Source organism: Molothrus ater, chromosome 6 (genome assembly GCF_012460135.2).
Source record: "Molothrus ater isolate BHLD 08-10-18 breed brown headed cowbird chromosome 6, BPBGC_Mater_1.1, whole genome shotgun sequence".
NCBI lineage: Eukaryota > Metazoa > Chordata > Aves > Passeriformes > Icteridae > Molothrus > Molothrus ater.
Genome location: NC_050483.2, coordinates 55043929 through 55068562, shown reverse-complemented (window position 1 = coordinate 55068562; position 24634 = coordinate 55043929).

The following is a 24634-nucleotide window of genomic DNA, read 5'->3' as shown; positions in this document are numbered from 1 at the left end:
TGGTTATCCTGCTGCACCAGAGCCCTGCTGGCCATGTCAGCTGTGTCAGGGTTGGCAGAAAGGTGCTGCTCTGGAAAGCACGGCTGAAAGGATGGATACACGTGAGGATGCAGGGAATGGGAGTAAAAGCTTTGTTAAAGCTGCAACCAGGCCCCATCTCATGCTCTTTGGAAGGACCAGCTCTTTTAGAATTTTATTTTGGTAAGGCAAAATATGGGATAAACATGCTAAGATTGCTCTCTCAGCAATGTGGTGTTCAGGAATCACTCACAGCCAAAAAATACTCTTTGAGAATGAGTCTATTCTCAAAGAGAATATAGAATACATACTCATATAGAATGAGTCTATAAGCATCATCTATTGTCTGAGTTTCTACCTGGTCAGCATCATGCAAGATCATGTCTGCATAATGCAGCAGCTTTATGCAGCCAGTTTTTGGAGAAGTCGCTCTGTGTGCAGCTCCTCTCATCTCCATCTCCAGCCAGGCACACCACCACTCACAAGCACTTTGCATGAGCAGAATATATGAAGTTCTTACATGTTTTACCACTCATTGGGCACCCCCTCTCACGACTGTCAGACAGTCCTGTTGGTGTCCTTTGGGTATCACCACTTCAGACCACCACCCCATTGCCTCTCCAGCTTTTGTGTGTAGTGCCACCATGGCTCTTGCACCAGTGGCCACCTGTAATCACCTTCAGGCTGATAATTGTTCTCCTGCAGCATCCCCCCTTTCATGCCCATTCTGAACAACACTCCAGCACAAGGCAAGTTTTTGCTCTAGCACTCTGAAGCTGGGAAGCACAGACCAAAGCCAAAAGGGAAAGCACTTAAATGGGAGGAGCTTTGCCAAGCTGTGATGTTACAAACAGCTGCTTTGTTGACAGCTCTGTCACAAGGAAATTACCTCCCCTGCCCATGCTCAGTTCTTCTGGAAATGGTGGTGTTGGAGCAGATTGTGTCTTTTTGCTTTTGAAAAGCTGTTGGGTGCTATACTTTAGGAGAATACGAACTGGAAAAATCTTGAAACCCTACCAATATTGTAAGGGAAAGGAGAGATCTGTGCTTGCTTTGTGCTTCTTGCCCCTTTCCCCCTCCTTCAGCACTCTCACACAGACACTTGGTTCCTATTAGAGCCAAATGCTGTTTCCTCATATAGGGACTTACTCTGCTTTGCAATTATTAATATAATCCTGAGCCAGAGAAACAACATGAAACAGTATCTGCCCTTGGTGGAAGCACTGGTGGGCAGAGCACTGAGACAAAGAGGAGGCTGGAGACTTAAAAGTTTGCAACATTGCTAAAAAAAGTCATGATGATGCAATTCATCTGCATGGAGCAGATGTTTGACCTGCCCACTGCTTGAAAGGGAGGTGCAGCTTGAAGAGGGCACAATCTTGGTCGCAGATGATTAACACAGAAAGAAACAGCCTTAAGTATCTAAACATTTACAGTGAAACAAAGGGATCAAAGGCTCTGTCCTTCAGCCTGCACCATCCTGCAGTGCCTGCCCTGGCTACACATCAGGTGTACACAGGTGGGATGTACCCAATTTTGGCATCAGGCTGTTAGGAGGGGGAGTTCAGAATGACTTGGTGAATTTAGGTCTCCAAACCTATGGGTATTTTACTGCCCTAAATCACCTGCTTACCTGGCTCTGTCCAGAAGCCATTCTACCCAGGCCTGGAGGAGTTGAGAGAGGCAGGAGGAGCTTTTCTTCATCTCCTGTTTGATCTGCAGTCACCTGACACCACCATCAGCCTTTCACTGCTCTTCTTTGCTGCAGCTGCTGGAAGGAGCCCAGGTGTGGAGAGGGGTGAGAAACCAGCTGAGCTGCCCTGGGCAGGCTGAGGGCTTGTGGGGTGCTGAGGGTTACAGCTTGGCTGAGCAAGGAGCCAGGTCTGCTCCTGTGCAAGGGGAAGTTAAGGGAAAGGATGTTGACACAAACCTAATTACAGGTGTTGGGAAGTTTTAAGTGTCTCTGTATTGGAAACACTTTTACAGCTCAGCTCTTATGTAGTAGTTCTGGATCATTTAATTAGTGTGTCTCTCACTCATGAGGATAATTTGAGTTGCAAAATAGCTGTTGCCACAGCAGCTTTCTGTTTCATGGATTTTACTTCCTAGATCCCAGCAGGTTTTGTATTCCTCATATAGCTGTTCTCCTGTATACATGTGTACATATTTATATCTATATCTGTAGCTATAAAAGGAGGAGAGGCCAGGAGTCTGTGAGGAGATGTGCTGCAATAACCCCAGTCATGGGTACAGACTGTGACATGTCCCCCTGGCCAGCAGCTCAGCCAAAAATGACTGAGGTTGCCACATCAGACTCCAGCCAGCCCCTTGCTGCCACCTCAGACAAGGCAAACCTTGCACCAGGCTATGTGAGCTGGAATCTGGCCACCAATGTGTGAAGCTTCCTCCCTCCTCTCCTATGGAATTAATACAGAATATTATGCCCAGTTAAGGTGTCCTGGTTCAAGGTGATGTAGAGAAGCTTGGCAGGGTTCTGTGGAGATGGACCTTGGTCCCCATGAGGAGAGAAGGCAGCTGGACTTGGTTTTCCTGACCAAGAAGAGGCTGAGGACTAAGCTGACAGCAGCCTACAGAAAACATGGTCACAGCAACAAAGGGGCCAAGCTATTCTCAAGTGCAGGGCAATGGCCTTGGCTGTGGTTTGGGAAGTTCAGGGTGGACAGAGGGAGAAAATGCTTTGCAAGGAGGGTTCTGCAGCCCTGGAGCAGCTTTCTCCAGCCTCTGTCCCTGGAGATTTTCACAGCTCTGCTAGAAGAAGCCATAGCTTGATCCAGTGCTGGCCACCGTCCTGTTCCAGGTGGGAGGTGGGACTAGAGACCTTGAGAGGTCCCTTCTGGCCAAGACCACTGTGAAGACACACAGAGTGCCAGCACAGCCACACCACACTGGCTGTCTCTTCCTGAATTGCTACCAACACCTGGCTGTAAATATTTTTCTCTGTTTTTCCTTGCCAGGCTATGATCCTGTCTGTGTGGATGAGGAGATCTCTGGGATACAGGCCATTTTTAGGTTGGTATCTACCATGATCCATAGCATAGTGAGGTACTGTGTATCATTCAAAACCAGATTAATCATGCAAAGGAACATGGCTGCAGTTACTTTCCACTGCATGAGTAACTCAGCAAAAACCAGAATTAGGACTTCACCTCGGGCAAGATTTGCTGTAACCACTCATCAGCTGTGTTTTCAGGTGTGCTTTCCCTGCAGCAGGGCACCTGCAGCCATTTCCCCATCAGTGAAAGTCTTTTCCAGCCAATCAATCTTCTATTTATCCACCAAATAATGAATGTGTGTTGACTCTTTAGCAGAGCCTGCCCCTTAAATATGTTTGCAATGAGAGGCTAACTCGTGTGGGCAGGTGTGTACGTGTGTGCATCTTTGTCTGGATGTTGTGTGTGGTGGAAGGGAGAGGTCTGACCAGAACCAAACAAAAATAGAATCCTAATCTTTTTTCTGTGTAGAGCAAATTGGAGCAGATAGTTTCCAAATGAAATCTGAGATGATGCCAGCTGCTTGCAAACTGTACCCACTTTAAAAATAAAATCCCACTGCCTTCAAGTCATCCTCATCTGTCTTCTCAAGTACAATCTTCTTTCACCCAGACTGTCCCATAAGATGTGAGTATTAAAAACCACCAATCTGAATTGAACAGGGCTAATTGTAACCACGGGCTGGAGGCTGTGTCCCATTCCTGTCCTGATTCCTTCAAGGATGATCCCATTCTTCCCCAAGAAAATTGCTCTCCTGCAAAGAGAAATTAGACGAGTAACAAATAAGGACTGCTTTTCACACATCTTGAAAAAGCCCCTATGTGTCACCAAAAGACCCTGAGCAGCAGAAGAAACGAACAAGCCATGAAGCTCAAGCATATTGAATAAATGCTTTGCACATTGTTGTAATGAGATTCAGCTGACCGAGACATTTATATGGGGAAGAAATCACAACCTCATTGCAATCAATAGACAAGTTGCCACCGACTAATGGAGCTCTGCTTTCACCATGTTTGTATTGCAACATAAGCCAAGATGCCTGTGAGCTGTCAAAACCCTTTAGAGCCATTTGTCCCAACAACCCCACAGTATCATCCCCTAATACTCTATTATGCAAAGAGACCCCTTTTATTTTTATTAGAGCTAATTCACCAGATGGCTTCTCCCCCCCTCCCCTCCCTGCTTTGATGTAGCAAATGCAAGCAAGTGATTTTGCTGACTGCAGATCAAGGCACAGATCAGTGCTATTTGCCATGCACAGAACATGAAAAGCAGAGCAGGGACTGTCGGGCAAATCCAACGTGTTTGTAAAGAGCAAAGAAACCTTTGCAGACACGTGGGAGGTGAAGCAGCCCTGCTCCCCTGGCATGGGTGGGCTGCAGGTACTACTCCTACCGCCCTGCAGGGAGTCAGGTGGGGAAGGGGCTGAATTTCTGCATTTTGATGAGAGATTAGACCTGCTGGCGACACTGAACGAAAATTAATGAGGGAGCAGAGAGGAGCCATCAAAGAGGAAGGAGTAGAAATAAGGCAAATGGGCCTTAGAGAAATGCTGATGGGCATGGACAGACTGATGGATGTGTTCCAGTGACCCAGCCCAGGTTACAGTGCTGGTATCATGGCTTTCTTTTCCCATAGCAAGGCTCCTAATTGCAAGTTTTAACAGGAACAATAACAGAAAGCAAATAACAGAGCCAGGAAGTCCAGCAGCCAGAAAGAATGTCATTAAGAAATAAAAATTCAAACTCCCTACCTCTGTGAACATAGCCTCAGCAATCCTCACAGAAACTGTGTCCTTTGCTGCAAAAACCTGTTAAAAACAGAAGAGTAAGAACAACAGTCCCCAAACCTCGTGTAGGTTGTATGCAAAAGAAAGCCCCCAAAAGCAAGTAAATTTAACTCAAAATAAGCCACAGCTTTCTCCAGGTTGCAATGCCATGCACTGAGGTGAGAATCTGTCGGAACCCAGGACATCCCTCTGGCTGTCCTGAGCAGCCAAGACCCCTGCCAGGGGGCTCAGAGACCCTGGCACAGAGCCCAAGATGCCCCTGTGGGTTTGATTATGACCCGTGGAGCAAGTTACCAACCTTAGATGAAGATCTGCAGGCCATGACAGTTAAGTAGAATAACAGTGAATTTATCATGGGGTGAAAAAGTAGATTTTGGGGTTTTCTAGAATGGGGGTTCAAGAGGCAAGATGGAGGGAACTGGGCATGTCCAGCCTTCCTCCTTCTCCTTCTTGGCCTCCATCTTCTGCTGTGATGTTGGCACTTACAGATTGGTTTAGAGTAGAAGTTCACTGTCTAACATAGGTGATAGGTATTGGAAAGTAATTGTAAACATTGTACACGTAGTTTTTAGTATAAAGACATAACACTGTCCCTGGGGCAGGCAGAGTGCCTGGAACTGTCCTGCTGGATGGACCTCGGCAGGGCAGGAGAAAATATTTTATAGATAAAGAACAACAACCTTGAGATCGAGAAATGAAGAGCTCTGACTCCTTCAAGCACCGGGCTGGGAAAAGAGACTTTGCAACATTTTCTCAGGGTCACTCTGACCAGCGAGAGGCCCCAGGACAAGAATCCTCTCTGGGAACTGTGTGCTCCATTAGTGATGGTGCAGCCAAACTTCCCAGCCCTGTATGAGGAGCTGCATGGGCTGGGGGTGAAGCCCAGCTGCCTGCAGGCCATCAGGGAGTGCTGTATCTCCAGAGTTATTTTCCCTGCCTGCAGCAAAGGGTGCTCCAAGCACAGCTGGAGTCAGGTGTGGGATTTGTGTGTTACCTCTATTTAGTGTCTGCCACCAGGAATGGTGCACATCACCATGTGCCACACACGTGGTGTGACAAATCCCCCAGTAAAGGATGGGCACATGTTTTTACAGAGTGTTACAAGGATCAATATGATTTAAAAATATATATATCTGTGCTTTTATTCCAAGACCTTAATTTTATGCAGTGCTGAAGGCAGCTGGGCTGGGCTGTAGAACCAGCAGTTGCATGAGCAGAACACAACAGCATCCTGCCTCCAGCATGGGCTCTCTGCTGTCTAACAAGGCTGCAAGCCAGGAGAGAAGGTTTTCCAGCTGTTGGGACATGTTTGCTGCTACAAACTCCCCTGTGTCTAATTAAGCTCATGGCTCATACTCCCCTTTGGTGATGGTGCTAACAGGTTCTCCTCTCCTGTAGTGGCTGCTTATTTTCATGAGAAATGGAGTGTAAAATCACTGGGACCTCTGCTGCTCTGGGAGATCTGATTAAAATCCTGGGTTTCAGGATTTATTAGGAAGAGGGAACTGGCTGGCAGACATAATAAGTAAGGCATTGACTTTGCCCATAATCATGTTGCTCTTGCCAGGTATCAGGCTGGGGGAACCCTGATGCAGCCCAGCTCAGGAGAAGAGCCAGAGCAAGAGCACAACCATCTCAAACAACCAGCCTCAAAGAACAGAAAGAAGTCCTTGGCTTTAAACAGGGTGAAACCATCCCTAAACATGCATGCCTTGTTTACTGCCTTGCTCTGGAACTGTCTGCCACATAGTAAAGTCTATTTCAGTGAATCCCCTGAAGACTGGATTCCCTGACAAACAGTTTTATGTGCACCTTGTAAATTGAGGCAAATGGGTAACATTTTCCAGTGTGCTCCTTCCTGGTGAAGGGGATGTGGAAGATCTCAGGACAAAGATACAGGGTACATGAAGCAGGGAGATCTGATGCTGCCCAGAGCATTTGGCTTGATTTTTTTTTAGGCAGTATTTGCACTGCCATAGAGGATAAAGGGATTTGTGGGCCTGAGAACCTGCTTAAGGTCTGTAGGAGGATACAATTCTTGCTCTTCATGTTGCATCACTCTATAAGGCAGCACAGGAGTGGGAGTTCAGAGCACTCTTTTGGAAGGCAGGAGGGCCTCTCCACCACGGTCCATATCTGGGCAGTCATGGAGAAGACACTGAAACCCATAAGTCCACACTGAAGAGACCAGGGACTCTCATTTAATCAGTACAAATTCTCTTTCATTCCCAACAGACAAAACTGTGTAAAACTTTTCTACACTGCTCTGAACTTGCCCCATCAAAAGGCCCCAAGTTCTTTCTCCCAGTAACACCAACAGATTTGAAAGGGAGTTGCTGTTTTTCCTGTTTCTCTCTCACAGATTTTTTTTTTCCCTGGCAACATCTTTCCAGATCAGCATGTTTTCACAAAGTTAAACTGCTTGGTTTCCATTAGTAACATGAGCAGTAAAAATAGAGGACAGGTGTTTCTTAGGAGGTGTGAAAGATTAACGGGATTTTCTTGGATTGGGGATGATGCTGTCACTGTAGGCTATCTGCTTTTTCTTTCCTTCACCAAAGAATATAGGAAAATTTTCAATAGCATTTACTGGTGCTTAGTGAAGCTCAGGCAGGTTTGTGCCTGCTGTGCCTGCACTCCCTGCAGGCAAAGAGGAATTGCAGCAAATAACCCTCTCCTTTGCCCATGTGGATCCAGTTTCTCCTTTCAGAGACGTTTTGCAAACTCTCAGGAGCAATTAGCACAGGACCTCTGTGGAGGAATTGCATGGGGGATGAAGGACCTCAGCATGAGCAATTGAGCCCTGGTAGAACAAATAAACAGGAAAATATCCAGACTCCTGTGTGAGTTCTGCCCTTCATCTGGGATCCCCAAAAGAGTTTTTAGTTATCTTTAAGAAAAGGTGATGCTCTGTGTGGCAAAACATGCCTGTAAGACATGTTAAAGATGCATTTTCCCAATTCCCAGCCTCAAGGTTCCCTGCACTAGGAGTCTGGAAGACTTTTCCATGCACCTCTCTCTGAGGATCCTCTCCCAGTATCTTTTACTGAGGGTTTGCCCCAGTGGCTAACAAGTGGGAAGGGCAAGGAGACTGTGATTTCAGCCTTTGTAAGTTTACCTTTCCCTCTGTGCCAGAAGAGCTGTGCCTGTGCATTCCATGGGCTCTGCAGAAGGGCATTTCCATAATGTGAACCAGCACCAGCAAATGCCATTAAATACCCCCCAACATCAAATGCACAGTCTGAATGAAGCTACTGGGCCCTATAGTTGTGTACAAATCTTAAATATCCTGCTGAACTAGCTGAAAACACCACTCACTGTGTGCTAAAGCCAGCCAGGCATTTCCCCCTCTCCCTTGCTTTGTTTACCTCCTGCTCATGTCAAATGGTGTCTTAGGGCTGTAGTGCAATATACAGCATTTGAACTTCTCCTGTGTAGTGAACAGTGTCAACAGACTGCTTTTCCTGAGGAAAAGATCCCGAGCCCACAAATATCACCCTGGTGTGCTGTACGTTGCCCCCATTGTATAAATCTCCCCGCAGTGCTCACCTCTGCTCCTGTATCATAGCGAGATAAATGTGGTGCTTAAGGCCTGATTTATTTCAGTCAAAGGACAAATAGTTTGATATCAAAAGGAGCTCACAACAATTAGCATGACAGGCAAGGAGGATTAGCTGTTGTGATTTTCGGTGTGGCATAAGCAGGCAGGTGCTGTTATTTGGGCTGCATCCCTCCCCCACACCCCTTCTCATTAAAGAGATAGTTATTGTACTGCTGTGAAAAGAGCAGCTGCTGTGCCTGAATTTCCCTATCAGCCACTGTTTCTAGTGTTGGTATGAATTGGGGACACATTGTTGGGCTTTAATTAGCCCTGAGTCCCACCACCACAGGACTGCCCTGCTCTGACACACACTCCATGATGCTTGTGTTGAATGTGCATTAATCTCCTTGCTCCTGATGGCTGGGACACAACCTCTCTAAGAAAAAAAGAGGAAAAAAAGAAGAAATAAAAAAGAAAAGATACCTTTATAGAATTTGCAAAATGCTTGGCTTTATGCTAAGCAGCCAAATTAAATATAACCTTCACTCTTGACTTCTCCAAGTCTCATTGTAATTTTTGAGATCCTTGCTGTTGGTGCTGACTCTAAGGTTTCAACAGATGAAAACCTACTTTTAAACAGATGAAAACCAGTTTTCAAACCTGAGCCTCAACTTCATGGGGGAGCAACATTTGATAGGCATTATTTGGCACTGACTTCTCCCAGGGATTTGTGTGAAGTTGGCTTGTGAGGCAGAGTGGGCACATTAAGGCAAGGCGGGTTGCCAACAAAACTAAGAATGACAGATCCCACATAATTACTGTGTTTTCAATGTTATCACTAAAGGTTAGTTTAAAAACAAAGAAAACCCCAGAAACTGTGGACTATCCAGAGGATCCAAACAGTTGAGGCACATTTATTGGCAAGATGCAAGAGTTTCTCAGCACCTTCCCTGATCACACCCCTCTTTGTTTGCTCAGATGAGAAGAGCAGCCCCTGTTTCCAGACCTGGGGTATTGCCAGCTGCCTTTTGTTGTGATCCTGGTACCTCTGCTAAACTGAAGATTTGGGCCAGCTCAGGGTAGGGACAGGGCATTTCTGTGACACAGGAGAGTGCTTGTGCAAAGCCTTCCTGGTGGCCTGCTTCTGATCATGGCCAAAAATCAGTGCCTGCATAAAGCTGCAAGAGCTGGAGCCAGTTGCTCCAGTAAAGCCACACTGGAATGACTTTCCAAAGCAATTATGCTGGCTGTCTATATCCAGATGAGGATTTGACAGTATTTTCTGTAGCCTAACTCCAAAAACACTCTTCAAACTCCTAGGTACATTGTGCCTACTGAAAACTCCCAACTAATGCTCTTTTTTTCCAGCCTTTACCTCAGACTGCCCCTGAAAACATAAAGCACCTGAGGAAAAACAGAATTCTTGCTGAGCCCTGAAGAGTTAATCCCTCTGTAAATTGTCTGCCAGCTGGTAGGAAGACCTTTGCAGCACAGCAATGTTTTCACCTGCTGTTTATGTAGCCTGTAGCAAAGATGTGAACTGGAGTATTTTTGTGGGGAAGTTTTGCCAGCCTGGACTCTCCCACCAGGAGTGCTCTCTGGCTGAGAGAGGGTGTGCACGTGCATACAGGGAGACCACAGAAAAATATGTCTTGCTAGAAAAAATATTGCAGGATTTCTCAGGTTGAGAGTGCAGAAACGTCCCAAACAGCCTTGAACTTCAACGAAAATCCTGATGTTCGCTGCTGGGTTTTTTTAATCACTTGTGTCTCCCTTTTGCTTGGGAAATTCAAATTTATTGTCTCCCATCTGAGGTCTGTTCAGACCAAAAGTGGTGCTGGTATGGATTCAGTCAAACCTGGTTCGTGGGAGATGAATTTGGCTCAGAGTCGGTACAATGTCAGTTATTGATATTCTGTTATGCTTCAGCTTGAAGGTGCATGGATGTTATTTTGCTACTTCTTTCGAGGAGATCGATTCTAAATCTATGGTTTTTGTTCTGCCCAGACCATACCTGCAAAAACAATAACAGCAGAGTTAGTGTCTTCCCAGTGACTGCTGAACTCCCTAACTCAGCCTCTACAGCCCTGTAACAGTAGCTGGCATCAGATCACAGCACTTGATTTAAACTCCACTCCTTGTTCAATAGACCAAAAATAAAAATAATGCTGAGAGATGAATCAAACCCTAGTTTGTGGGTTTTGTGTGGTTTTTTTTTTTTCCTTTCCCTGAACATAAAGAACAAAATGTGTTTTTTAGTCTAGATGACTTGTCTTCCAAAGAGATGAAAACAATAAGAAACTAGTACCAGGTCCCCCAGGAACAGATGAGAACACTGACTCACTTTGTAACATTTGTCTTGTGCACTGAAACGTCCACTGTGGGGTCTTGCTGAGCAGGAGGCAATTTCCCACCCTTAAAAATATTTATATTTTTTTTAGATTAAAAAATAATCCAGACCTAAAGAGGGTAAAAACATCAAAAACAAAACATTTATAAGAAATTAAAACCTGAAAAAGTCAGTACCCATTTCAGAAATATTTCCCTTTGACTTGAAGCATCCCTAGTTTTAAAATAACTTTAGTCTCACTAGAGTAATTAATTTTCTAGACAGAAAGAGCAACCAATATTTTTTGTTTTAATATTCTGCTGGTAATTCACTGTTTCAAAACCTCCTTCTCTAAAAGGGGAAAAAAAAAGGGAGGGGAGAATATAAAAGCTGAAAAATGCATCAAAACTGACCATTTCCCACAAAGCCAGTTTTCATTTCTGCATATCAGCGTTTTCGAGCAAAACAAAGCACTACACAACTTTCTTGAGCAGCTCTATTCAAGCAGGACCCGAGGCCAGCAGGGACACTGCTTTAATGTCATGATGTAGCTGCAGAGAACAAAATGATTCTCTTTCCCCCAGCCTGTATAGCAGAGAAATTATAAAGGGGGGGAATTACTATGGTAATGACCACATAGCTGCTGCGTGTTTATGCAGATTGATGACTGACGAGCCAAATCCCAGGGTCTTTACATCAGTAAAGCTCTGCCTGCCTCCTAAAAATTGCAATTCAAGGAATTTGCCCAAGAAATTGGGGGAGAGGTGTTTTTTTCAGTGGATTTGAAAATATTTCAGTGGCTTATAGGAATAAACCTCATTCTTTTTACACAGGGAGATGTTATTTTTAACAAGTCAGGACTGCTTTTCCTAAATGTGGAAGGGGAAACTACCCCAGTCCCCTGGAAATGGCCATTGCTTAGCCTGGGATTAAACAATACCCATTCAAGCATCAGGAATTTCAGGGTTAATATGACAGGGAAGAAAATGGGATCTTGCCTGTTCCCATTCCCAGTAATGTCTAGCCAAGCTGACAGGAAAGATAAAGTTCCCTCTTGCCTCCACTTAGCTGGTGCTGGGAAAGAGATTCACACCCAGGAGAAAAGAAGACATGGCACCAGTCGTGACTTCTTGGCATAAATGAAAGGAAATTTTGACAGGCATAAAAATGTTATTTTCTCATGAAAAGCTGCTGCTTCAATACACAAATGGGGATGTTTCTTGGGAAAGCAAAAGAAAAGGGAAAAGAAAAGAGCAGTCTTGGTCTGGTGCCAGTTTATAATAATTCACAGTGTTGCCCATTTCTCACTGCATAATGATCTCGGGCAAAGGAAATGATGAACTCTTATTTCTGGATCCACATTTTAAATATCAAAATAATTGGGCCAAGGAAAGGTCATCCCTTCCCACTGCTGTTAGCCATCCTCCTTCCCTGGCAGCCCAGGGCTCTTGCAATAGCTTTTAGCACTATGGAAGGATTCACATTGTTGGTAAGACCAGAATCATCCTGGGAAAGGGGCTGGGAGACTGCTGGAAACTGGAAAATGTGGGCTGCCCCATGGCACTGGACATCGTTCATGCACCCAGCTGGGAGCTCCCTGTTGTGTGCTGGGCTGTGGTGCAGCCAGCAAGGCTTGGTCACTTGTGTCAAAAGCTGATCTCAGCATCTCACTCAGCTATTTATGACCTCAGCTCAGTCAAACATTTGATCTTCAGCTTTGTCCCCTTCTGGAGACCCTCCAAGCCAAACCTGAAGAGCGAGGTGAGTGCAGCTGCTCTGACCTTGCTCTGGCTGGCTCTGCATTCCTCATCACAAACTCCAAACGGGCTCCTGTCACCTTCGTTCTGCTTTATGCCCCTCTGCATGTCTCAGTACTCACACAGTTTGACTCTGAAGAACCCCACATACCACTGCATGATCTTTATCCCATCAAACCCACCTTTTCAGCTCTGTACACCTATGGACCTTAAAACTAAATCTTCCTAGTAAAGACCAAAATATGTTCCAAACCCAGGACGATGAGAAGTCCTACTCTAACCCTAGGCCAGGGATCACTAAACACCCACTCCCAACTTTAATAATTTAGATGTTTCCCTTATTCCTGCCTGACTCCAAAGGAACCCATCTTTAGTTGTTTTCTCACCCTTTTTCCAAGCCCTACAAGCCCCAAACTGGGGCTCAGCAGAACATCCATAGATCAGCCACAGAAAGAATCACTGCTTCCATGACTGAAGCTCTTTGTGAGTTTGCAGGGCATGTGTGTGCATGTTTGTTTGGTTTTGCACACACACAGAGCCTACACAGGCACTCTGGAAGTCTGTGCTCTGGAGAGGAGACAGCAAATCTGCATTCCCTGGGAGGCCTGGGGTGAGATTAACTGCAGGACCTGTGATTTGTTGCTACCTGAATGGTGTGCATGCTGTCAGTTTGGTGTGTCTTTATTTCTAAGTGAGTCATATTATACAAATCAATTGCTAATTCAATTAATCATGAAAAACATGCAAAAGGACATCTCCAGGAGCTGATTTAGAGCATGTTATGTACGGGTGATTGAGCAAAGAAAGTTAATCTGGGTCAGGAGGCTTTGATTTTTAATTCTTAATGTCACAGATTTCCATTCTTTTGAACTAAAATCTGACTTACAATTTATTTTTCTGAGGGTGCAGCTTTATAGCTCCATTGACATTGGCATGTGTGGTCATGCATACTGAGTCTGTTCTCTTATGCCTAACGAATAAGAGCTTTTATGGATGCACAGATCAATACAAGCTTAAGATCTATAAAGGGCTGCCTGGCAGTATTCATATGCAGGATACATCTCATTGCATTTATCCACAAAGTTGTTTACAGGAGATTAAATTATGATTTCATTACATTCGTCTTTCCCCATTCTGTGAGAAACTACAAATTTTGATCTTTTGTGTTGCTTTGCAGTTTCTGGCCTTAATCTTACTTTAAAAACCCCAAAATACAAGAAACCCCAAACCAACTCAAAAAATTCAGGTGAAGAACATATTAGTTTATTTTGCAAAATAGTGCCTCCATCATGATTTTTATGGAAGACACCCCAGGAATTCAAGGGAAAAGAATTGTCTGCACTTCTTGCAGAGATGTAATAGGGTTATAAAGTGACTGTAGTCCATTGTGGAGAAAACTCACAGGGTGGATTCCTCCTGGAGGCCTGAATTAGAAGTTTTCAGGGTGTTGAAAACTCAGCCATGACAAATCAAGTGTCAAAGATTTCAGGCTTAAATGCTAATATATGCTTTAGTCCAAAATAGGATGCTGAGTTCCCTCCTGACAGCATGAGAATATGACATTTCTGTTTTGTGGATAGCCCTAGGAAAGAAATGGGTCTATAAATAATGTGTGTGAATGCACAGAGTTAGGAAAAGAGGTGCAAGAAGCTTCTACTCATCACTGAAACTATGAGCAATCCTAGCTCCAGCTTGTCCTTGACCATGTGAACTGCTGCCTGGCTTCTGGGAGAGCCCTGGGGACAGTGGGACCCTGACCCAGGGCTGTGTCCTTCCTGTGCCAGCTGCCAGCTCTGATTCCCTGCTGCAGTCTTGGGGAGCTGCCTTGACCCAGCCAGGGTGACCTTGGCCAGTCATGAGGTGATTCAGCTCCAGCCATCGCCTGCATGGTGGAATTGAGAGTTGCTCCATCTGAGAGATTCCTTGAGTTTGTTGGGAGGGAGGAGTTACACAGCCTGAACTGGGCAGTGCCACAGCTCAGGTCAGGGAAGTCATACAGCTCTGGAGTCCAGATGGATTTATCATTCCTGTTTCTCCAGCAGGCTCCTTCATGCAGTCAGGCTGATTCCCAGACTGGAGCTGGTTGCCATCCTGGCAAATCTGAGTTAACACCACTGAGAGGTGGTAAAAACCGAAAGGGATCTGCAGGGAACCATACAAGGAGTTTAGCAGGCAGCTGCTAGACTCCTTCCCATGTGTGACATGCACCATTTGGGTTTTCCCAGATAAGGAACAGCATCATGGAATTTGAAAAACCTACAGGTTGGAAGTGATCTCAGGAACCTTTAGTGTCTCCAGCAGAGATCTCCTGCTGAAAGTGGTGCCAGCTGTGAGACAAAAGGACTTTCACAGTGGGTGCTCCAAGCCTAGGACAAGGCTCCAAACGTGGGTGGACCAACTTTTTAAGGAAATATATGATAAGTAGCAAGAGATTTGATTATTCTGGGAAGAAAGCTATTAATTCCAGATGAGGAGAAATCCCTAAAGGACACAGACTGTCTTCATGACTTTGAAGAGGTCAGCAGCAGAGAAGCTGTGCATGGGGAGGTTTCCAGTTTCAGAATGAGATTTTCTTCCAACATAATTGAATATACAGTTAATGCAGGGGGTTGGAAACAAATGCATTAAGGAGGAGAGTACAGCATTACCAACACTTTATAGAGCAGAACTACTCAAGGATCATGAGCAGGTAATGCAGGTAATGGTGATGCATTCCACTGTCACTCATCTGGGTAGAAATGGCTGGGATGCTACTTTTCTTAAAGGCATGGAAGCACTGAGATGGATAATCAGAACACAAAAATGACCCTGCAAGAAGAGCACAAGCTGCTGCCCCTCTTTGTAGCCATTCACCTCCACTGCTGCTTCCTCAGAAGGAAGGTCAAGTATATTTTTGACAACAGAGCTGGGAAAGACTTTAAAAAGCCACTGAATTCCTCTTCCTGTTCCTGTTTCATGTGCGAAAGTTGATTCTCTTTAAAGTAAAATTAAGCTTCTTGAGCCCACCAAAACTGATTTGTTAAACAATTAACCTAGCTGTCTCTGGTGGGCCTGTAAACCAGGATGGTGAAGAGAGCCCAAGCCTAGAGGAAGGCAAGCTTAAAGCTGTACAAGAATTTTAATCTTCTGCCTTTATATCCCTGCATTGTGTTCTGAACAAATCACCATGTTCAGGAATTTTCCCAGCAAAGTGCAAAAGTCTTAGTGATTGCTTGTGTGAAGTATGCTATCCAAGAAAAGGTTTGAAGAAAGGTGCATGTTTTCCCATCAATCACTCTCTGCACACATGAGCACATTCAGTGCCTTTCTCCTCCCACAAACAGTTCACAGCAGATTTATTCCCCGTGTATTTCCCGTTCACTCACTGGCAATTTAATGTGACAAAGGTTATATTGTTTATTTCTTTGTAGATGCCTAACAAGATGAAACAACTTCATAACCAGGAGAATTAACCACAATAACTCATCGATGCAATAGCTGATCTCACTCAATGGCCAGTTAGGTCAATAGCAAAATTGGCCTTTGGCTGTAATTTACAGCTGCCTGCACAGCTGGAAACTGATGATTCTCTACAGAATCCTTTCCCAGTGTTGTTACAAGATGGGGTGCACTTACACATTTTCTACTTGCAAAGCTTTGGTTCTTTCATTTAGAAAGGCACAATCATCAGGTTGGAGCCTTCCACATTCCACCTGTTTTGCTTTGAGGGATGTAGTTAGGAGAGGAGACCTTTTTTGTGAATATCTAGCTTTATATACTTGGAGCTTGCAGTACTGCAGTGGGGTCACAAACACCTCAACTTTGGATTTCTCCTCTTCACTCATCCTTTTATAGCAGCTCTGCCACATGCAGGGATCTGCATGTTCAGGGCACAGCTCCCACTGACATGACAGCTCTGCCTCAAGCCTGCCAAGGGAGGCTCCTACAGACTCCCTCAGGAATGTTGTTATTGGGATTTTATTGTGTTTTATTAGCTTTTATGTTAATATACACTGTACATTTAATTAAAGATCCTGCAGAATGGCTGAATGCTGAAATCAGGATCTGAAATAGGTTTGGTCTTGGAGTAAGTTTCCTGTTGGGCTGCAGTGTGGTGCTGATAACCAAAAATCAAGCCTGTTTCTTTTCCCCTGCCTACTTCCCAAATCTCAGCACTCCCTACAGTGGCAAATGTCTCCTTTGACTTCCTGGGGAGGAGGATAATTCTCCCACAATAGACATTGATCTCTCATTAGACTCCATCCTGTTAGTTAAAAGCTGTTTTTACTCAGACAATCCAGAACTCATTTCCAATCTTAAAAGGGTACACTGTTGGATACTCACCGAGGGTATAATTTTTAACCACTCTGTTTACTGAATTTATAAAAGTAGTTATTGGAGCTGTTTGTATACAGTAATTTTTCCTTAGGCTCCCAAGAGCAAGAGCAGGTGACCCAGCATTGCTAACTGTGGTAAAGCTTTTTCCTATTCAAAGCAGACAATAATATCCCATTTGACAGAAAGTCTGTTCATGCCATGGCAGCCTGAGGAGATTTTCTTAGATTTGTGCAGGGCAGACCAGGCCCAGTATCCCAACCAGGGGTTGTCCCTGGATGTCCTCTCTGAGTCAGGCAGATGCAAAGCCTCTGGATGAGCCCTTGTGGCTCATCCCTCACTGGATGAGCTGCTGCTTTCATGGAGATAAATCCTTAATTCTTAGATACGCAGTAAAAAACTTCCACACCATCAGCACATATGAATGTAAAGAGTGATCAGCAAGGTGCAGCTCACTGTACACAAACATAGCCTTGCCTAGTAATTAACTGGCATTTAACTGAATGAAACCCACATTTTAACTCAGTCTGCATGTGCTCCTTAAAACTGCACTGGAATTTAAGCATCAGTTATTGAGTTTTTAGAAGGAGATTCTGGTGACACAGCTCAGGACTGGACAGGTGAAAGAAGCCAAGGACCTGGGAGCAGATTAGCTCTTCTGGGAGCAGAAGAGCTCAGTCTGTCCTGGCTCTTCACCCTTCTTCCCTGTGCCACCCTGTCTGCACCCAGGGCCAGGGATGATGTGGCTTCAAATTAAATCAGCAGAAGGCAAAAAATTCTTCTTTCTTGGACATGGTCAGCACTCTGTGTGTGTACCTGAGTGTGTGAGTGAGCACTGGGAGCATCCTTGGCAACTCCAAAGATTCACTTGTTAAACTGGGCCCTGCCTTTGGGGCAGGGGAGACCTTTAAGGCCAGAAATTTTATGCACAGGCCCTAATTAGTTAAGAAGCTGGCCTTTTATTTTCTCCTCTTTATGAAGTGACCAGTAGCTTTTCTGATGAACATTCTTTCTTAATACTTTTTACCCCACTCTGCTGTTTCATTGTCTTTTTAACAATGCCAGCTGCTTCACTTCAAGAATTGGTTTTCTGAAAGTGAAATGCCTCTCATCCTGAAGCATCTCTGGATGGTATCCATTATTGATTTGGAGCTGATGATGGCTGCAGTAGCTGACTCCCTGAGCCACTTAGAGTATTTCTCCTTCAAGATAATAATAAGCAGCAGAAAGCAAGGAAGAATCCAAGGGCTGGCTCTATACTATTCCTGTGCATGCCAGGCACACCTTATAGAATACATACCAGGGCAGCTCCATTCTCTTCCATTTCCATGGGGTACTGTGGGATGTTTTTTGATCCATATTTTACCCCTTGGAAAGGCTCAGAACACATTCACTGAGCACAGTGCATACATTTTCAAAAGGGGCAGTTTTGACTGACGTGACATTGGCTCACAAAGAAAAGAACACTCTTTCCTTGCAGAGGACATCAGCTGCAGCTTCCAAAATACAGATGGTACTGGGAACTCCAGACCTCTGCTTTGCTTTTTATATCCTCAGGCAACAGGGACAGCCCCATGCCAGTTGGCCAAGTACCTCCAGGCTAAAAATATCTCTTTTTAACCAGAGCTCTTGCTGCAGATGCTGTGAGAAAGTGACAGCTGAATTTGTTGATTCTCCATGGGAAATCTCCTTGGCAAGGTTTTGCTAATGGCCAAGGATGCCACACAATGTTCATCTCCTGGGATGACAGGGAAGAACAGCATGTGGGCAAGAGAGAGCTGCCCACAGCTGGGTACAAATGATTCTACTTTGACCTCTCATTCCAGCAGCTGAAGCGTTTAGGTGGAAAATGAAGAGGAGGAAATGCTTCTTGGTCTGTTTAGAAGTGGAAAGGCAGAATTAATAAAGGCCCAGGAGATCATCTGCAATTCTGCCATCCGTACAAATTATTTTGTTACTGACTGGCCAGTGAGAGCTCTGAGCCAGAGACAATGCCCCTGTGCAGGCAGCAAAGAGCTTCAAGAGGAGTCAAAATTATGACCTGAACAGCAGCAAGCTTCCTTCTTATTTTGCAAATATCAGACTAAAACATTTCTTTCCAAACTAATCCATCTGAATGCAGCACTCTCAAAGTGCCCAAAGGATGGACAGCCTGAGTGCTAAATGTAAGAGTGTGGGATCACCCTTTTGGGCCTTGGACACCCAGTTGGTCATAGTTGTCTGAAGACCCTGCACTCACAGGGGTGGTGACAGCGTGTGCAGACATCTCTAGACAAGGTTTTGGTCACAAAATTAACAACAGGGAACAAACAGGTTGAATTGCAATGTGAAGCCTCTGCCGAAGTCTCTGTAGCCCTGGAGGTTCCCAAGGGCTCATGACTGAACCTGCATTGCTTCTTTGGCACAGCTGGAGGAAGGTCAGTGGGGGTATTTCTTCTACCGCTGCTCCAAACACTGATCCTGGCTGCAGTGCATGGAAATACATCTGAGTCCTTTGCCTTGTCTCATATTTATCTGCTCAGATCTCATTAGTAGACTCAGTAGCAGGAAAGCTTTGTCCTTGTTTCTGTTTTTTTTATTAACACATAGCCTCTCTATGACAAGCCCTAATGAAGGTTTGAATAAAACCAAAGACTCTTATATAAGCAATAAACCTGTCTAATGAAGTTGCAAGGTGTCTGGGTTGTGCTTTCAGAGGCTGTGCTAAGGCAGCCACAGGGCTGTGGAGCACTGACAAGGCCAGGTCTGCAGCAGGGATCATTTCACAGGCTATAATGGACTTGCAGAGGGCTTGTGCTAGTTTATGTTTGTTGGGCATTTGGCTCAAAGCTGATAGCAGATTTCCCCAAAGGAATCAGTGTGCTCTCTATTAAAAGGAAAAAACTGATATTAAATGTCACAGTAATTGATGCTGCCTCTTTCTAATTAACTTACCTCTTTTTCCAAGTCCTTCTACTGCTTCCTCCTTCCTGACACCTTTGCCTGCTGTTTACTGAGACTGCCTGCAAGCAAGAACAGAACAAACCTGCCAAAGATGCAACAGCCCCCCTGGGATTTCCCACTTTGTCAAAAGCTGCCAAGTTGCAGGTGGGAGAAGCATGCTGGCAATGATGTCATGGCTGCTACACTCATCCCTGCTGATAGCTTTTAAAGCAGTATTTCCACGTGAAAGAAAGAGACAAATGCAAACCACATGACAAGGGAAGCAGAGGATGTAAACAGGGAAGCAGAGCTGCCTCCTAAATCAGTCTGCAGGACTTGCTTCTCTGTTCCCCTGCCTGTCCCCTTAGACACATTGTGAATAAGGTCCAGATGTGGCTGTGGTCTGGATGCCACCTGTCCCATTCCCTTGACCCATGTCTTGGCAAAGGACACTTCTTCCAGCTGTCACCCTGTCCTGGTTTCAGCTAGGACAGAGTTAATTTCTTCTCAGTAGCTCTCACAGTGCTGTGTTTTGGAGCCAGAATAAGAATGGGGTTGATAGCACACTGATGTTTTGGTTTTTTGCAAAGTCATGTTTATCCTAAGTCAAGGACTTTGGGTTTTTCCCTGGTCTCATGGACTTGGCTCTGACAGGGAGGAGGTTCACAGGAAACACTGGGAAGGAGAGTAGCTGGGACTCAGGTGACCTCAACTGACCAAAGGGATACTCCACAACACAGAATATATTCATGTCCAGTATATAAACTAGGGAAGTTTCCTGTAAGAGCATCCAGTCTGGACTCAGGAATCAGTTCTGGCATTGATCAGCAGATGGTGAGCAATTGCATCATGCATCACTTGTTTTCTCCCTTTTTATTATCATTATCATTTACCATTATTGCTGTATTTTACTTTATTCTCAATAATTAAACAGCTTTTATCTCAACATACAGATTTCACTTTGATTCTCCTTCCCATATTCCACCAGGGTGGAAGGGGGGGAAGAGAGGGGGGGTTGAGCAAAGAGGTGTGTGGTGCCTCATTTCCAGCTGAGCCTAAAACCACAACACATCTCATCTTCACCAAAGGCTTTTCCCAGCAGAAAGGGGAAATATGAATGGTTCTTGTGGCTCTGAACATATGCTGCAGCAGAGGGGTTTTCTCTGATTGTTCTGAGCAGGTCTGTGTCCCACCACTGCTCAGAGACCTCTGGGTCACAACACCAAGGGTTTGTCTGTTTGACCCAAGTAAATAGATTGAAGATGCCCCTCTGAGAGCCCCTGGAGGGAGCCCAGAGCTAACAAACTTAGAGAAAAACATCACTGCAGTGGAAAAGGACATCAGGATTCTATCACACTATGTCCTTGTTTCCAAGACACCAGTAAAACTAGAAGGAGAATGGAGAAAAAAGTCTGATGTGTCACTGAGGTCACTGCAGAGTCCCTGTCACCAGCAATGAGCCTCCCTTACAAAGCTCCTGAATCAAAGTGTCTAATTAAGAACAGTTGACATCTTCAGTGTCTTCTTATCCAGTATCCTGCTCTTGGGTTTACCCAAATTTTAGCATCTTTTTTGTTGTCTTAGTTGGTCAACAATGTCTTTTGCTGGAAAAGATGGTGAAAGGCTGGGACATTTTGTATCAATTTTGTAGCATTTTTTCTTGGCAGTACAGAAAAGTGTTAAATCATGGCTTCAGCAATTGACTCAAAACTCACAGGTAAAAGCCCTAACTGGGACACAAAGAAAATTTTTGGTCACTAAATTATTCTTATTGCTGCTGGATGGCTGAAGACCCACAATCACAAACCCAGCAGCAGGCACTGCAGACAAATTTAAGATAAATCAGTTCCTGACCACAGCATTGTTTGGAGAAGAGCCCCATGCTCTCTTTTTCTTTTCTAAAGGAAAAGAGCAGACTGAGGTGATGGATGTTCCCTTCCTGATGCAGCTGATTTGGTGTTCCCCAAACCACAGGTCACTGTGGTTTCATTTAGATCTGCAATCTCTTTTCTCCAGGGCTTTATCCTAGGAGTTGTTATTTCAATACAAACAGTTTGCACAAAGTGTCTGGGCAGAACAGAGACCTGAGGCTGTCACTGGCATCCGTGACCATAATAACCCTGCATGAGTAACACAGCAAAGCCAAGCCAACAGCTAAGCTATCTTATCCTTGGACAGCTGCAGGGTCCCAATAACCCTCATTCCACCACATTCTCCTCCAGGGAGTAGACAGAAGAAAAAAAAAGAATGAAAGAAAAAAAAAAAGATAAGTAATTTATAATATGTTCAGACTAGCACAGGAACACAGACACTGTACAGTGCACTATTAATGGTGGGATTCATTTTTGTGCCATATAATATTGATTTTCCTGCAGATAACCAGATATCATTAGTTTGATTAATGCTACCACAGCTTGGAAGAACTGGCTGAAAAGTTCAAACTAGGGCATTTTTCAGGAGAAAAAGATAGAGCACAGCTCAGACTGTTCATACCTGGGAATATGCTGGCCAGAGGGCTTCAGGGGTGTTAAGCTAGACAGTTAAGAAAAAGCTTGGTAAGGAGAGCTGGAAGTGCTCTACACAGCCTGTCTGATAATGTCAGGCAGTTCAGCTGCACTCAGGGCTGAGTTTATTTTGGTCCCAAACCCCTGGGTTTTCCTCCTGACAAAGGTTGTCACATTTGCAGGCAGAGCTGAGTCACACAGGCTGCCTCAGCCAGAGCTGTGCCCCTGTGCTGCTGGGTGTGCAGGCAGTGGGGCTGTGAACGCTTTTCCTCTCTGATTGCTTCAGAAGGGAAAGAAGAAGATGAAGCTCCCAGGGACTGGTTTATGAGTTGGCTGGTGCTCAGAGAAGTGTGTTGTTTATTGTCTGAGCATGTGCTCTGCCATGCAAAGGGAATCAGCTTTACTCTGCTTGGGGATATTGACTTTCTTGGAAGAAGGAAACAGGGAGATACATCAAGAGCCACACTAAGACCCTACAGACTCACAACAAAGAGGTCATCCTGGAAAGGACTGAAAGAAGTCCTGCAAAGAAGGCCAGGGACAGCACACACTGATCAATTTTCTGAGTGAGGAATCTCTGACACATCCTAAAGTTTGTCAGTGCTACAGTCTAGGAGAAGGTATCTGATATGTGGACTGAAACTGTTGCACTAATTGATAGAGTCTGTCAGCTCAACAGCAGCTTGCTAATGTGTCTGGACTCCTGTGGTCCTCAGTCTCAAAATCACAGCAGAAGGAGCAGAACAGCCACTTGATCACCACACAGGTCAGGAAATGGGGGAGTAGATGGAGGAAACTATTTTCTTTCTTTTGGCACACTGGGAAGTTAAAAGCATTGTGTGGGTTTTAGTCCAGGGGGTTCAATAGAAGAGAGACCAGAGAAGATGATACTGGTATTTGGCTTTGATGAGTGGATAGCCACTACACACCAGTGTAGAGCATCTGTAGAGCATCTTTCCCAGCAGAAAGGGGAAATATGAAGACCCCTATATGGCCTTCTAACTTGTGAGAACTACCCCAAAATAAGAGAATCCAGGAGTTCTTCTCTGAGGGTAAGATGTGAGCAATGGTAGAGCCAGAGCCTGCAGGAGGGCAAAGCCTCAGCTCTAGCAATGTGTTCTGTTTAAAGGTAGGTTAGAATAGAATACATAGCTTTGTCTTGGGAAAAATCAGGCCAATTTGGGCAGGTAGTTCTAACAGGAGATGGCATTGCTCTGCTTTGGTGTATTTGTTACAAAATAGTGCCATTGCCCTTAATGAAGAAAAAAGTGCTCTTGGTTTCACATAGAGCTAGATGAAGAACTGGCTCTCCAACAGCACAATGAAAGCTTGCAAACTTTCTTCCTCATGAGATTTTATATTATAAGTCCTGTTTTCTCCTTGCTCTGAAGAAGGGCTTACTAGTGCAAGCATTAGCCATATGGGACAATTGGTCTCTAAAAATCTGCTGCAAATTGTGTCATTGACTTCTTTCTGTTCTTCATCAGATGAGCCATCTCTGAACTCATAACCTTTGGTAAGAATCTAACTTGCAGTAACTGATGAATTGAAGAAGGGCTTGTTTACTTTTCTTACCTAAAAATGTAAGCTTTGAAAGCTTCCTCAGCATTTGTTGAGGTGTGACTGGGCAGCTGAGTGAGGGGTGTTTTCCAGCTCCTGTAGCATGGAGCAGGCATTTCTGTGGGAGCACAAGAGCATTCCTGATGGGTGTGTCAGTACTGCAACAGGCATGTGAACCCTGACTTCAATACCTGTCTGGAGTTTTTTCTTTTACAATTTAGACAGCCACTTTCACAAGCCTAATCATTCTAATATCCTCCAAAACCAAGAACGAAGAGTTTGTGAGTTTCACAACCCAAAGCAGTTTCACAAACCCAAATGTACCCAACATTTGCTTTGTATTATCCTCACTGTCCTTACATTTTCCTCTTTACGAGTTCAATTTTAGCAGCTCTGACCTTGTGGAACCTTTTCTCAGCCACAGGTGTCAGCAATCAACTTCTAGTCTGTCTCAAAAAAGCTGTACAATGTAGTCTGTCTTTCCTGCCAAGCATCATAAAGTGCGTTGATACCTTCTGCTGTTCCATCCTCTAGGCAACCACACCTCATCTGCATTTATTGCTGCAGAGAGAGTGGGGTGATGTGACCAACACCTTCTGCAGGCTGGATGGGAACTGCAGCTGAGGATTTGTGCAAGTACCAGAAGTGCAGAACTGTCTGCCTCCCTTTTGGAGACTCGACTGAACGATCACTTTTTCTTTTTTTTTTTGTTTTCCTTGTGAAGAAAAGTAAATCTTTTCAATGATTTTCCAATCCTCCAAATAAGAAACTTTGAAACTCCAAAATGAAGTAAAGGCAAGTTTTGAGATATTTAACAGATACTCTTAGCAATTGTAAGCTGCCAAAGATTGATATTCCTTCTACCAGACAGGTTGGATATAATGAAAAC